At 40.4% G+C, this 12660-nt stretch overlaps 1 long non-coding RNA gene across 2 annotated transcripts; it reads left to right on the forward strand.

The window, feature by feature from the left end:
• The first annotated feature begins 8885 nt into the window (after positions 1 to 8885).
• Positions 8886 to 12172, forward strand: LOC104415076. 2 transcript variants are annotated; one of them, XR_005545549.1, is made up of 4 exons: positions 8886 to 9162; positions 9795 to 9924; positions 10829 to 10909; positions 11732 to 12172. It is a non-coding gene; the product is annotated as an uncharacterized LOC104415076 (long non-coding RNA). The 2 variants fall into 2 exon arrangements; XR_005545548.1 differs by lacking the exon at positions 11732 to 12172 and having other exon boundaries at positions 10829 to 11067.
• Positions 12173 to 12660: the final 488 nt, after the last annotated feature.

The raw sequence follows: 12660 nt of genomic DNA on the forward strand, positions 1-12660 counted from the left end.
TTGAGACTCCTGCTTCTGTTTCGAAGGGCTCGAGCAGGAGGATGCCCTTCAGGCGTCGGTAAGGGTCCTCTCTCTCTGTTTTTTGACTATGAATTTTGGTGTTTGGAATATTAGGGGCCTTGGTAGCCCCGTTAAGCAAGCCGAAGTTAGAAATTTTGTTAGGTCCAATAATCTCTACTTGTGTTGGAATTGTTGAGACCAAGATCTCTCGTTGCTTCTTCTAGTTCGGTTTCTCCTATTTTGTTGCCGGGTTGGCGTTGGGTTTATAACTATAGCCACTCTCATAAAGGGAGGATTTGGGTGGGATGGAATCCCCGTGTTGTTGATTTTTTGATTAACTCTGCCTCGTCTCAAGCAATCCACGGTAGGTTGCTGTGGTTACCGTCTGGTACTGTTCTGTTCCTTTCGGTCATTTATGCCGAGCACAGTTTTGTTGCTAGACGTCCGCTGGGAAGACCTTATTCAGTCCAAAGGTACTCTTTCGTCGGTACCTTGGATTGTCGCTGAGACTTCAATGCCATCCGGATCCTTCGGATAGAATGGGAGGATCCACGCCCGGATCCCGCCTTTGAGGAATTCCGTGATTGTTTGAACTAAGCCGGCCTTGAGGATTTGCGGTTCACCGGTTATAGATATACATGGGCTGCTCGTCGGGGACCAACAAAGCAAAGGAAGATAGACGGGGTTTTGGTGAACGGGTGCCGGAATTCGGCGTTCTCATTCTCGGAGGCCTCCTTTTTAGCGCCGGGTATCTCCGATCATACGCCTATGGTTGTAAAGGTTATGCCAACTCCCAAGACTTCTAAGCCATTCAAGTTCTTTAATTTTTGGATGACTCATCCGGATTATGCTAGGATGGTTGTGGAAACTTGGGATTCTCCATTCTATGGATCACCTATGTTTATTCTATACTCTAAGCTTCGCCTTCTCAAATGCAAACTAAAGCAAGTTAATAGGAATCATTTTCGACCTTTCTTTAAGAACTGCGGAGGCTAGAAGGGTGTTACAAGCAACGCAGGATGAGTTGCAAGTTAATCCTCTCAATGTGGCTCTTGCGGAAACAGAAAAGGAGCAGATCCAGGTATTTACGGACCTCCGCCTCCAGGAGGAATCCTTCTATCGTCAAAAATCAAGAGTGAGATGGTTGAAAGAGGGTGATCTTAATACTAGATTCTTTCACCAAATGGTGAACAAGCGCCATCTTCAAACAGAATTATGTCGATCTCCAATGGTGATGTTTCTACCTCGATCCTCTGGAAATTCAGCGAACTTTTGTCCATCACTTCCAATCTATCCTTGCCGCTTCGCCGACCCCCGTTCGCCCTGTTAAGGAGGAAATCAAAGCGGTGCTTAAGCATTCTCTTAATGAGGACCAGTATGTCTTCTTCGCCCCGTCTCGGATGCTTTGAAGTGCGTGATACTCTATTCTCGCTTGCTCCCTGCAGTAAAGCCCCCGGGCCGGATGGGTTCAATGTGGAGTTTTTTAAGCACTCTTGGGATGTTGTTGGTGAGTCGGTCATAATGGCAGTAAAGGACTTCTTTGTGACGGGTGAACTCTTGAAGCAAATCAACACTACCATTATTTCTCTGGTGCCCAAAATCCCCAATGCCTCGACTGTTAATGATTTCAGGCCTATTGCTTGTTGCAATACCATTTACAAGTGTATAACCAAGCTCATTGCTAATCGCTTGACCCGGTCCCGCCCTCTATTATTAGCCTACCCCAAAATGCATTCATCAAGGGGAGACATATTAGCGATAATATCTTACTCGCTCAGAGCTTTTTAGTGGATTTCATCATGATCCTTATCGAGCTAAATGTGTAATCAAGGTCGACTTTAAGAAGGCGTATGACACGGTTAGTCAAATTTGTCGAAACATGCCTTCAAGCTTTCTGATTCCCGCAGATTCTTATAGACCGAATTATGACTTGTGTTCGATCCCCAAGTTTTCGATATGTCTAAATGGGGAGCTCCATGGATTCTTTTCTAGTGGGAGAGGAATTCGTCAAGGCGATCCGATGTCTCCTTATTTATTCACGCTTGTGATGGAGGTACTTACGGAATCTTGGATTCAAGACTAGTCGGCCCGACTTCGGATTCTTCGGGAGATGCAAATCAACGAAGATGTCTCACCTATTCTTCGCCGACGATGTACTCCTCTTCTCCGGCCACCTTGGCTTCGGTTGGCCTTCTAAAAGCTGGAATTGAATCCTTTTCGAATTGGAGTGGTCTAATACCAAATTTAACCAAAAGTGAAGTGTACATCTCCGGTGGCTCGACTAGTCTTCGGAATGGCATTGTCAATCTTCTCGGTTTCCAGGTTGGTTCTCTTCCTTTCCGCTACCCGGGGGGTCCCCTGTCATTTCTACAAGATTAGGGAAAGCTGACTGTGTAACGTTGGTTAATGCAATAACAGCTCGGATTCAATCGTGGACTCATAGATTCCTATCCTTTGCGGGTAGAATTTTGCTTATTAAGTCTGTGCTTCATTCCATTCAAGTGTTTTGGGCTAGCGTTTTCTTCCTGCCCTGTGCTGTGTTGGATCGAATTGAGAAGATCTCGTAGGCAATTTTTGTGGAAAGGGCCGGCGTTGGGTCCGGTGGGGCCAAAGTGTCGTGGCAAGACATTTGCCTCCCGAGAAGAGAGGGAGGGCTAGGGATTCGACGCTCGGGAGAATAATCTAGCCCTTATGCTCAAGCACATATGGAAGCTATTCTCGATAAAGAATCTCTTTGGTGTAAATGGGTTCATGCCGTCTTCTTATCGAGGAAGAACTTCGGATATCCCCGACCCCCACCTCTTCTTCTTGGGCCCGGAAAAGGCTCCTCCGCCATCGTGGCATGTATCAACAACATTTTAGATGGAAGATAGGCAATGGCAAAGCTGTCTCTTTCTGGTTTGATCCGTGGCACCTTAATGGCCCGCTAACCTCCTTTTCTCCAACCAAAGAAATATACAGATCGGGGATTCCTCGAACCGCTTCCGTGGCTGATGCATTTTCTTCGCCTCTTTGGGTGGTATGTCATTAATATTATGGCTGATTGGTGGGATCCTCTTCCTCAAATTACCCAGCTCGAGGACTGCTTCCAATGGATTCGTCATCCTCTGGGCGGTTCTCTTCGGCTTCGCGTATGACCTCTTTAGACCGAAAGGAAATGTGGTGCCGTGGTCTTCTTTGTGTGGAGTACAGCCATGCCGCCTAGGTACCAAACCCATTTGTGGCTTATGGCCCGTAATAGGCTGCCTACTCAAGTTATGCTCCTCTCTTGGGCAGCGATTCCAGCAGCCTCTTGCCCGTTTTGCTCGAGCGCACCCGATTCCGTGGATCATCTCGTTCTTTGCTTGTCGTGTTCCGTAACCTTGTTTCCTATTGGGCTGCAAAGTTTAATGTCGTTGGCGCAATAAATCGTGGCGGGAAAATCTTGATTGGGCCTCCAATCGTTTCTCGGTGGGGAATTCTATCAATCTCTGGCTCGTTTTAGCTATGGTGCTCTTTGTTATATCATATGGAAAGAACGCAACAATATGATTTTTAGAAATCAGGCCCTCTTTATCCCGGCGATGAAGATGCATCTTTGCAAGGCCGTCAAAGACAAAGCAATGACATTCAAGCATGTGGTGGATATCCCGAAGAATAGACGGCTGCAGCGGAGTTGGGACTTAAGTCCTTCTATTTTCTTGTAATAGAGGGTTGTAGGTCTTAGTTCTTCCCTTTGTTGTTTGGCCTCTCGGCTTGTTGGTTGTTTTGTTCCCTTTGGTCCCTTGGCAATTTCTTGATGCCTCGTGGCCCGTTTACTTGTTTTTCTTTGCAAAATCAATATATTTCTTACCTTAACCAAAAAAAAAACGTTTTGTCAGCTTCAAAACACTCTAGGAAGATTTCTCCAACAGGTTTGAGAAGGCGACTTGCTATCACTTCTTGTGTTGTACTAGATGCAATACTTTTTTAAAAATAAATATACTTATAATTTTTTGAGTTGAGTCACTTGGTCTCAAATTTATGAACTATTCATAAGTACATTTGGAGCCAGTGAGGTCAAGTCAAATTTTCTGACTTCCAAGTGCATTATTTTGTCGATTTACACTATGGTGATTTATTGGAGATTTTCTTATAAATTACTGCTTCTTATTGCTGAATTTGAAGCTGGTCAATCCCAATGCTTCATGGAAGAGAACATTGACTTCATCACACCGTATATGAAGAACTACTTGTTATAAACAATGTGAAAAATCTCAGCACTCATGGCATCACCTCTACGGCAATAATCTTCTCGAAATTGCAATGTGAAGATGACAAATACTCTTCATCAATAAACACATGTCCAGTTTGTTTTTCAGGTAAAGCACAGCTCTTATTGGATTGACATGAGTTGAAGACAAGGTGTAACAGTTCTTAATTAAATTTTAGAAAATATATCCAGTTGCAAATGGACTTAGTCTGACATTCATGTATTGTTTAGGTAAATCTAAAATAATGACATAAATCGTTTAATTTCAAATAAATAGAAATGTGGCAAAAAAAATTTCCAATTCTAAAAATTTAACATTGAATAGTCTCGCGTAGTTTGCAAGTTCTTATCTTTTTGCATCTTTCTTTTCTTTTGTAATAGATAATATACAAACATTAACTGAGAGAAATAAAGAACTTTCAAACTTGAGATATAAGGGAGAGTCAATTTTTTTCTTTTTCTATCGTTATAGTCATTGGAGAGGCTTCACTGAAGTAATGCTAGTCATCGGAGAAGCTTCTGAGTTCGATTGATGATTTGGAAATGCTAATTGAATTGGATGGTCACATTAGGTTCAGGAGCTTATTTACTACACTCGTTAGTGGCTCAAAGTTTTAATACGGCACTCATGAATAAATTTTTCCATACGTTGACATAAGACTGTACTCACACATTGATTATGTGTACTCTATCTTAATAGTATTTTGTATAATAATTAGCACAAAGCATGGATTTATGTCTAACTACAATGCTTGGTGATGAGCAATTCATAGACACTAACAAAGGTTAAATGTGAAGGATGGTTACCCCCTTGAAATAAACATAATCTTTTTTTTTTTAATTCGATCGATTGTGAGGGGAGTGCTTTTGACGAAAATCAAGCGGATAATTCCACCAGGCTTTATGCTTCAAGTGTCAATTCGGGCCCGGCCCCGATCAGCCTATTAAATTGGATCGATCAGAGTTCACCTTAATTAAGATGGGGGAAAACAAACTTGGTTGGAAGTTTGATGTTTGCTTTTGTTGACTTGACTTTGAATGAATTATTTGGGGAGCAAAAGTAGATTCTCATCCCAAAATTTCTGGTGCAGCGATTTTTTGTGTCAAGAAACGTAAATGATTGTCGACTTTGATGAGCTAGAGTGATGCTTTGAGGAGGCATCCTTACTAACTGATTTTGCAGCAAAACTAGCCCATGACTCTCTCTCTCTCTCGGAATATTCACCCAATCTTTGGCTTATTAGTTCAATGACCTCCAAAAAATCATTCAAAAATCTTCCTTTGTAGTTCCTTAATCTTCCCCATGAACAAAGTTCTTGATAGTTAAGGCCCACGGCTAATATTAAAAGTCTTTCTTTTCCTCTAAAAAGAGTAGGAGTTAGGTAGTGAGATTCTACTTATTTTCTCTTCTTCCCCAAGCTTTAGCTAATGGAGGAAGCTCAATTTCAATTCAAATGGAAGGAGTCTGATTTTGAAAGAATCTGCAATGAAACTTTTGGACATTTGTTTTACTAACACAAAATTTAATGGAGTATAATTAAACCTAAAGCTATTGGAAGACAAAATTGATCTTCCATTGATCTCAATTCCATAAATTTGATATTTTCCAAGAGTCTTTTGTGACTCACCAAGTTTTCAAGATTAATAACTTTAATCTTGAACTTTCTTTTTATCAAATTCATATCTATGTCTGGAAAGATCTAAGAACTTAAGAATTTTGAAATGGAACATTTCTACACCTCTAGATCTAGTGAGATTTTATTTCTCCTCTTTGGCTCCCCAAGGTTCATATCAATCAACATTTGTACCAATTGAAATCCAGAGGTCTTGCCAGTGTTGGTGCATTCACATCACTCATGCAATTGCCGGCAACTTTGAGGAGGTCATTCAAAATGACCAGGGGCATGGGGTTTTTAGGGTTTTGGAAGGATGTGACTAGAGTCTTTTGGTATATGAGCATGCTTATAATTGTAAGCTGTACTCTTTTGATTTCTAGATTTTGTTTTACATTGCAGCTTTTTTGGGATTTATTTGCTTTGAAGCTTTATACCTTCTTCTCATATTTGATTATGACAAACAAAAAAAAATTTCCTTTCGACCAAAAAATTAAATAGAATCCAAACTCATGTATACCAATGGATAAGGTGGGCTCTATGGAAAATTCACCCGATCTACTAATGCACAAGTTGGGTTTACATGCATAGATAATACCTTGATAGAGAGAGAGAGAGAGAGAGAGAGAGAGAGAGAGAGAGAGTTGTGATATGTACAGGCAAAGACGTGAGTGTGCCTTGTGTAGTGCCATTCCTACAATATGGGGGCAAGTGTGTGGGCATTTATGGAGACAAGTGTTGTCAAAAAATCCAATTGAAGATATATTTACAGTAAGTTAAGTATAAAGTAATCCCGCAAAAAGCGAATAAGTTAAAATTCAATAATACAAAAAGAACCAGAAGAGTTTCTTTTAATATTATGTTTTAGACACTGAAAGCGACTCAACTGCTCCCCCATCTCTTTAGAATTCCACTAATTTTTATTTTCTTCTTTTGGAATTTGAATTCCACTAATTTATTTACCTCGCAATCGTACTGCTCCCCCATCAGAACGTGAGCTTGGACAACCAATCAAAGGCCAGGCATCTTTTTCTATGGGCTTTAGCTCCATCAATCTGCAAAGCGCCTCAAGTACAATGGGCCGAGGATGAATCAGCAAAGCCCATAAGCTTTCCCCTTCGCTGCACCAATCAGCGCTTCGCCGTCCCCAGAGCCACACAGCTCTTATCAAAGCCGAAAGAGTCCAAACTCAAGTTGAAGACTGGGACTGCTTCGTGTAGGGGTGAGCAGCAGTTTAGGGTCGACCCTGGGGACGACCCCACTGACCAGCCTTAACCCCGCCTGGCCCCTGGCCCGGCTCCTGGCGACGGGCCACCCTCGGGCCCCGAAATTTCGGGACCAACACGCGCGGCTTGGCCCTGGCCCAGAGTTTTGGCTCGGCCCAACCCTGACCAACCCCGTATATTATATTATATTATTTATAATTCTTTTATATATTCAAACCTAAGTAAAATGCCTATTATATTATATTATATTATATTGAGATGTTCTATCAATAGCACTAATAGTAATTTCAATTTAAAACTTTTGTTAAGTATTAATTATGTGTCGTTTGTTTTGTTTTCAAGTGTTTAGAAGTTCAAGTGAATTACCAAGATGTGAAGTTATATATTCATGGTTTATATTAAGTATTTTGAACTTTTTATGATTAATTTGTATTTTACTAATGAATTTCAGCTGCACTTTACTTTTCAATTTGTGTCAAATGGTAGAAGTTTTTGAAGAGTAGAGAGTAGATCGATTCTACGGTGATTTGCTAGTCAATGGTGTGGCTCATTTTTAGTTGAGTAGACTCTACATGATCAAATGCTAGTCAAGTGGTGCATTTTTTTTTTGGTTGAGTGGACTTACATGATCGTGAAAACACTTTTGCATATGGTGTTATAAATATTAAAGATAGATGATTACAAGAACTTTCCATCTTGTCTCATATCTCGATGAGCGGTTAGCGGATACGAAATTTCTATTATTGTGTCATCTTAAATTTGCTAAATATGTATTGGTATTTTATAATTTAGTTGCACAATACCGTATTGTTGATGGATGTGTAATTTGAATTTGTAGGTTTGCTTTTTTAGGAAGTATAAAAATAAGATGAAAAAATTATCGATCGGTCCCGGGTTGACCACGAACCGGACCGAACCCATTGAGTCGGTCCGGTCCTTGGTCCCAGCTCAATAGGGTCGGTCCTCGGTCCTAAAAATTGAGGACCGACACTATACGGCCGGGTTCTAAGGTTAGGCCCGGACCAACCCGGACCATGCTCACCCCTAGCTTCGTGTGCTGAGAAAATTTGACGGTTTTCTACTAGAGCCCTTGCTTCCGCCGGAGCTGCTGCTGAAGTTGGGCGCACGGATCTCGCGAACCCGTCCGCCGAAACGCCACCGCGGTCTCGGCACGCGCGGCTGATCGCTCCCTCCATCGAGCCCCCGCCGAAGGATCCCGTCGATATTTCTCCTCGAGAGCTCCTTGCCGCAGTTGGAGCCAGCTCTGAGGTGAGTGTCCCCGGGCCCACTTTTGGTGTTTAGAAAGAACCCTGGCATTTTGTCAGCTTTGACAGGCTGCAATGAATCATTCTTAGTACGGAGATCTCTCCATTTCGCTAGTTTTTTGGCTTCCGAGTTTTTCCCATCTCAGGCTGCCACTACTTTTGCTGATATCCTGTTTCGACTTTTTTTTGCCTTGAAGAGGAGATCAAGGGACATCAATGGAGGGGAGTGCAAATGGACGGCGTGTGTGTGGAAATGATGGAACGGCAAGAGGCGCTTCTGGTACTCACGCGTCAACAGAAGGTCAAGAAGTGGCTACTTCATTGGGATATGACCATGAAGTATTCTTGAGCTTCAGAGGACCTAATACTCGAGCAGGTTTTACCGACCACCTTTACACTAGGCTTAATGATGCGGGAGTCCACACTTTTAAGGACGATGAAGAGCTCCGCATTGGGGAAGAGTTTGCCTCAGAACTTCTCCAAGCAATTAAGCTGTCGAAGATCTTAATTCCTATCGAAGATCTTAATTCCTATATTTTCGAAAAGTTATGCCTCTAGCGTATGGTGTCTCAAGGAGCTAGTCCAGATGGTCAAGTGCCAAAAAAATGGAAGACAAAAGATTATGCCCATTTTTTATGACGTGGCACCTTCAGAGGTTCGACACCAAATTGGAGGTTATGCAGAGTCCTTTCGTTCACATGAAAAGAAGCAGAGAAGTTTAAACGAATTGAGGGAGAAGACGATGGACAAGTGCACCTTGCACTTCAAAGCTTCTTGATCCAATACCACAAATTGTTCACTTGTGTTCAAACTTTAAACGAATTGAGGTAACTTATTTCATCCGACAGCCTATGTTTTCCTTTTCTACAATTAATTTTTTTTCACAGATATGAACGGAGAAGTTTCACATGCACTTTTTATTACCTTCTCACTGAAAATATGAACGGAGAAGTTTCACATTTCTTAATTATGTACACTTTTGGTTTGGCTTTTTTTATTACCTTCATTTATGTTTCACTGAAAATCTGATTGAAAATTATTAGGTCCTTGTTGATTTGAAATATAAAGTTGATAACCTCGCTTCACTTTGGAGAAAACTTTGTTATGCTGTAAACCACTAGATGGAATGGGTGTTGGAAGGTCAACACTAGATGGAACTTTCAGCATTCAATTCTCCAAGGTATCATAAATCATCTCGGACATATGATAAGTCTCATGTCAATGGACTCTTGTGTGATCTCAATTATTGCCTACATTTTCTAGAAATGGTTATGCTTAGGTGATTACCTGTCATGGAAGCCCTTCCATTCACCTCAAGCTATACTAGAGGACTCTTTTAGGTTTTAAGATTGACAAGAAGTGCTCAGGGAGACATCTAAAACGACCAGCTTTTGGCTGGTTCCTAATGTTGCTGAGAGGAATTAGAGTTTGAAAAATTTACAGAAGTCTTTATGTGCAGGGAGTTGTAGCTAATTGGGCAGCTATACAAATGAAGACCGAAAAAAGGAAAATGAAGATGACATTCAGAATGAAGTTTTACGTCCACTTTATAATTACTTTGGGAGTTGATGCCTGGAAATCTGAAGAAGGTATTGAAATTATGTACCTCTGTAGAACCAAAGGGTTCTTAATTATGTGAAAATATACTTTTTCTTTTCTTAGTTTGGTTTGGCTTTTTTAGATATATTTTCTTTGGATGGTTTCTCCTTGCTTTTATGTTTCCCAGCTGGAGGTATGCATGTTGATTGCATTGTTATTATCTGATTTATGACAATTCAATGGAGATCCTCATTGATTTGCTGCTTCACATATTTCGAAGTTAATACCCTCTGCTTTGCATTAGAGATAACTTTGCTCTACTATAAACAATTAGATGTGATGTGTCTTGGAAGGTCATAGCACTATGGTTCTCATCCTGGAATTTCACAGCATAATCAACTCATTATTGCAACTATGAATGAGCCAGACTCTGTATTGATATGCTTATGTTCAGTTTATTTAACAAGGAAGGCGTGCTTCTTAGAAGGATTTGCAAATGTTGTGGAGAAGTTATAAAATGAAGAAAGAGGAATTTCACTTGGGTAGTGGCATCAATTGTTAGTGCAGCAAAGGTTCCATCTGTGATAGGAGAGCAGAACTATTTAGCTTCTCCAAGGTATTATAAGTCATCATAATGTTAGGCTAAATTTCGGTATTATCAGTGCATATGATGAGTCTCACTTGGGGTCTGAAATCATGTAAATCGACCCTTGTGAGATCTCCATCACTGTCTCCATTTTCTCGAAATGGTTATGCCTAGGTGGTTATATGTAATAGACGCCTTTCATTCACCTCAAGTTATATTAGATGACTTTTTTTTTTTTGGGTTTAAGGATTGACAAGAAGTGCTAAGGGAGACATCTCAAATGACTGGCTTCTTGCCGGTTTCTAATGTTGCTGATAGATATTGATGTTTAAGAAACTTACAAACATTTTTCTTACGTTTTTGGGCAGTTGTATAGATGGAGACCGAAGAAAGGCAGATGATGGATGAAACTTGATGTTGACCAGATTCCCACTCATATTCTTGGGGTGGTATGCCCTGTATTCATCTGTTTTGGGGGGTAAAAGGGCTATCTAGACAAATCTGATCATGTATATTTCCTTTATTTGGGCCCACAAAAATGATTATTACATTTCATCTTAATGTGTTTTCTGTTCATTCTTATGCAATAGAACTTGCTTATCAGTAAGCAGATGTTATTTTACGAGAAAACACCCGAAGGGCTTGTCTGGACTGGGAGAAAAATTGTGTGTTCTTAGAGTGGTGCTTGAGGTAGTCTTAGTTGCTCCTGCCAAAACCAGTTCATGGACCTCTCGATGTGAAAATGGTGTTCAAGGTAATCTTAGTCATGAGTATGATAGGCACTCACAACACAAGAATCATGGATTGTTGGAATTCATGGAATGGACTGTGTTGGAGAGACAACTCTCGCCTAGCTTGTATACAATCAGCTTGCTCATGGTTTTGAGAACTGCTGCTTCTTTTTTTTTTCTTTTTGTTTCCTAACACCCGTTAAACTTCGGAGCTCAAGGCCATTCAGTTCTTGTGGAATAACTCATCTCCAATATCCTCAAAAGGAAATTGACAGAAATAAGTATTGTTTATGAAGAGATCGAGACAATTAAAGATAGGCTTTTTAGTAAAAGAGTTCTTGTCCTTTTTTATGATGTTGACCAGAAGAATCAATTGAATGCACTCGTGGGTAACATCTGTGATATTTGGGCATTACTGAATTCTTCAATGCGGAATATCAAGCGTTGAAGGATCTTGAAATTCTCAGTGTTTTTTGTTTGTCATTGAATATCAGTGCTTTTTGTTGATAGAAGGTGCTGCCATCTTGAAATACTTTGTAGAAAGGGATGACATGTGGGAGGCCTCTGATCGTTTCAACTTGAAAGGGTTCAAATTATGCAATGTCTGGCTTGCTTAGAAGATTCAGCCATTTCTCGAAAAATTTAGGAGATAACGTCAGCAGAGGAGTTCACTATCCAATAAGAAGTGGATGTGGTACTTGAAAGGTCCTGCTTTCCTAACCAAGTCTGTTGTCAATAAAGATTTAAAACTTAAAGAAATTGCTTATTGCCCTATGTCATCTCAGCAGAAATTCATTGTTGTCTTTCCTGGGATCGTTATCTGTTATACACAAATTAACTCCACACTTTGGCAAGTTGACTTGAAATCTATTGTTCTTGTAGGTATAGTCATTACTGGCCAATTTTGCAACCGTATTCTACCTTTAAGATGGATTGTTGTATACTGCTCACAAAATGGGACCATGTTTTCTTTCGATCTATTTCATGAGTTTGATTTGGTTTAGATATATTACTTATTGACAGTTTTGGTTGGCCATTTTTTTTTTTGGGGGGGGGTTTGTCGAAGGTTGGCTAATTGAGTTACCAGTAAAAGACAAGTCAAATTGATGCTATGTTACTACATTCAAGTACATTATAGTGCTACTACAGTCAAGTGCATTACTTTTATCAATTTATGTTGGTCATTTATGTGAGAGCTTGGAACTTGCTGGTCTGTACTTTCAATTTGAACCTTATAACCATGCCTTATGAAACTCAACTTTGTTATGCCTCAAACAATGAAGGATATAGTCAAACATGTAGGTTTTAATCTGTGACAAAAGCTCTTTCATTCACTTTTGGTTACCTAGGAATGGAGCTTTACGTTTTGACATTAGTAAGGAGAATCGCTGAACAATAAAAGAGTCCTATATGACTGCCTGAGCTCTTTCTCTTGGTAATAAGTGAGAAAAACTTACGGGATCTTTCTA

This window comes from Eucalyptus grandis, chromosome 8 (genome assembly GCF_016545825.1).
Source record: "Eucalyptus grandis isolate ANBG69807.140 chromosome 8, ASM1654582v1, whole genome shotgun sequence".
In the NCBI taxonomy this organism is placed as follows: Eukaryota; Viridiplantae; Streptophyta; class Magnoliopsida; order Myrtales; family Myrtaceae; genus Eucalyptus; species Eucalyptus grandis.